This window comes from Leptodactylus fuscus, chromosome 3 (assembly GCF_031893055.1).
Source record: "Leptodactylus fuscus isolate aLepFus1 chromosome 3, aLepFus1.hap2, whole genome shotgun sequence".
In the NCBI taxonomy this organism is placed as follows: Eukaryota; Metazoa; Chordata; class Amphibia; order Anura; family Leptodactylidae; genus Leptodactylus; species Leptodactylus fuscus.
This window is the reverse complement of record NC_134267.1, coordinates 79,265,194-79,269,088: the sequence shown is the minus strand read 5'-3', so window position 1 is coordinate 79,269,088 and position 3,895 is coordinate 79,265,194.

The window sequence follows — 3,895 nt, the reverse complement described above, 5'->3', positions numbered from 1 at the left end:
GGCTCAGAAGCTAGGCTCTCTCCATATTTGGCAGGTGCCAGCTGTATAATACAGCCTTTCATTCAGGGTTAGTTTGTTTGGTAATCCATTCGGGGAGTCCGCATGGGGACCCCCCTGAACGGAATACCAAACGCATTTGCAAGCAGAGTGCAGTGAAAGCACACGAACCCCATAGACTATAATGGGGTCCTTGTGCTCTCTGCGCGATGTCCGCATGGAACATGCAAACAGAAAAGTACTTCATGATCTACTTTCATGTCTGCATGATTCGTGTAGGCAGCGCACATGGACCCCATTATAGTCTATGGGTGCCGTGTACTTTCACTGCACACTGCTTGCCAGTATATTCGGTAGTCCATTCGGGGAGTCCTCATGCGGACTCCTTGAACGGATTACCAAATGCAGATGTGAACTAACCCTCACCCCTTGTTCACATCTGCGTTGGTATTCCGTCCGGGTGAGTCCACATGGGGACCCCCCTGTGACGTATCGCCCCGTTCCGCCCCGGCGTCCGGCTCCACAAGGCGCGAGGACTCCGGCCTCCGCCTCAGCCACCCGACCGCAGCCGCTGGCCCACCCGGCCTTCGCCGCAGGCGGAACCCGCGATCATCTTTTTATCTATATCGTCCAATCTCACAGCCAGAGAGAGGACCGGGCCTTATAGGATAATACGAGAAGAGCCTTCTAAAGTTTTAACATTTTATTAACCCAAGATGGTCGATACTAGGTCAGCCAGAAATACATATAAAGATATACCCTGGCGGTCACAAGCTTATACGGTTACAGAGAAGGTATCTTACAGTGCAGTGAGATAAAACAGAGTAAAGAGATTAAAAGATTAGAAACAGAAACAGTCCTTAGGCACCCAGCGATTCTGCAGCCAACGCATGGTACCCACAAGGCAGGAGATACAGTCCATTAAAGACTCTGGTGGGGGCACCACAGCACCCCCCCACATAGCATATAGCAATAAAGAGAGTTTTTCCATACCGATGTAAAAAGTCCATAGTCCATAAATCCATGATCAGATAGGCGTTACATCATAGTCCTCATAATTCCATAAGTCCATTAGCGTTAAAGTAGTACATGGCTCTCCTTCAAAGTCCCTTGGCCGCATGGCATTCTTTGTCCCTCAGCACATGGCCACTTCTGCCCCGCCCTTCCCCCCCAGCAAGGGGGGAGGGGGCCACACACAGAGCCAACTTGCTCACATGTGTCCAGATGAGAAGAACAAGACCAAGAACCACTAGCTCCACCCCAGGTCACTCTTATATTGACCCTGGGCTCCACCCTGAAATGACATCATCAGGGCTTTCGGACCACCCTCTAGCTTGGCAATCAAATAACTATAAATGGTCATAATTCCTCATCACATGAATATACGGTCAAACAAGTGGCATGTCTTTGCTCACCGCAAGTTTCCCAGCATATTGACACCAAACATGATAACTCAATACCCTTTGAATAACAAGAACTGGGCCTGGGCTCTTCCCAGGCCCGTAGGCTTAAAGTTTTTGGGTTAAAAACGTGCGTCTCACTACTACGCACCAGAAGATCTAATTGTCATAATGGTAGCATCTTTCCCTGGTGCAATATCATCATAAAACCATAACTGTTTGAAGTTCTCTACCACCTCAACCCGACTCCGCATTGTCTGGTCACATGTGTTAGAACTTTCAGAGCCAGGATGGCCCCCTGCTAAGAATCAAGGAAGTTAGCACAGATATGTTAATGCCATGCCTAGGGTGAGACAATGGCTTTTGATATTGGCAACTGGCCACAGATAATCAGATTCACCCATTTGGGTCACTAGCCTTCACATCCTACTGAGATAACAAGATTCCTTAGCAGGATGGTGACTTAAAAATGGCAAATACAGACCAGATAAGTCATTCTCCAAGATATACAGTTGAGGGTCAGTCAACACAATACAATACATAGGTAGTTATGAATATAGCTGAGAATGATGATTGGGGTCCGATTCATCACAACCCCCCCCCCCCCCCGAACGGAATACCAGATGCAATTGCAAGCACTGTGCAGTAAAATCACACAGACCCCATAGACTATAATGGGGTCCGTGTGCTTGCCGCACACTGTTCGCACGAATCATGCGGACAGGAAAGTAGATTGTGAACTACATTCCTGTCTACATGTTCTATGCGGAGATCTAGCGGCAAGCACACGGACCCCATTATAGTCTATGGGGTCTGTGTGCTTTTACTGCACAGCGCTTGCAATTGCACTTAGTATTCTGTTCGGGGGTCCTCATACCAATGCAGATGTGAATGAAGGGTTACACTGACACTGACCGTAGGTGTTAACACTTAGTTTTTTATAGTATAGAAAAAACACAAAGTTTAAATCACCCCTCTTTCCCTAGATCACATATAACAATAAGTAAACCTAAACACTTTAGGGATCTCCATGTTCCAAAATGCCCAAACTGCTAAACTATATAAGTATTTACCCCATACTGTGAATGGCTTAGTAGGGAAAAAATAGTGATCAAACTATCAGACCTTCCTCACAATGGTGTCAATAAAAATTCCACCTTACCCTGCATAAAAAGACGCCATACCTTGTTCTAGACAGATAAATATAAAAATTTTACAGGTGTGACAATGTTTTTCTATTTTGCAAAGTTTTTATTTTTTTTTTAAGAGGTATCAAAACATTACAAATACTATAGAAATTTTGTATTACCGAGATTAAACTGACGCACAGAATACAGGTAATGTCATATTTTTTCACTAAGAAATTGACACAAATGCATTTTTGTTTTTTTTTTCAATTCACCTCATTCTGATTTTTTTTTCCAGCTTCCCAGTACATTGCACAGGTTATTGAATGCTGCCATTACAAAGTACAATTTTGTTTTGCAAACAATAAGCCATCAGGTGACTCTGAATTGAAAAATGAAAAAAAAAAAAACACTAACAGTAATAATTAAAAAAAGAAAATATTTAAATAGTATGAGAGAAAATAAATATGGCCGGAATTTGGAGTTTCTTTGATAGTTTTAGTCTTCATTATAAAATTCCAACTGTCCTATCAGCTCACAAGGGTAAGAAATTCCCCATCTGTTATGCTGCACATAATAAACAAATAAACCAAAATAACCAGAGGGTTAAAGGAAATGTGTCATTAGAATATGACCTAATGCTTAGATCAACTTAAAATACACTGCTCAAAAAATAAAGGGAACGCTCAAATAACACATCCTATATCTGAATGAATGAAATCTTCTCATTGAATACTTTGTTCTGTACAAACATGAATGTGATTACAACAAAATCATCAATGGAAATCAAATTTATTAACCAATGGAGGCCTGGATTTTGAGTCACCCCCAAACAGTGGCGTAACTAGGAATGGCGGAGCCCCGTGGCGAACTTTTGACATGGGGCCCCCCCGACACCGAAGATCTCAACCGAGTCCCTCCTACGCATTCCTGTGCGCTCTATTACGACCAATAGTGGTCCCTGCACACAGTATTATGTCCCATAGTGTCCCCTGCACACAGTATTATGCCCCATAGTGGCCCCTGCACACAGTATTATGTCCCATAGTGGCCCCTGCACACAGTATTATACCCCATAGTGGCCCCTGCACACAGTATTATACCCCATAGTGGCCCCTGCACACAGTATTATGTCCCATAGTGGCCCCTGCACACAGTATTATGTCCCTTAGTGGCCCCTACAGGACTAAATACTGTCAAGTCACCCGCTGACCGCTATACCAGGACAATAAAAAATCTGGTCATGTACATTACAATTTAGTAACTCCATGTGCCTCATGCCTGCTATTAATAGCAGTTAACCCTATCATGTCCCTCACATTAACCCCTGTGTACCTCACATAAGAGTTACTGATATGTGAGAGACATGGA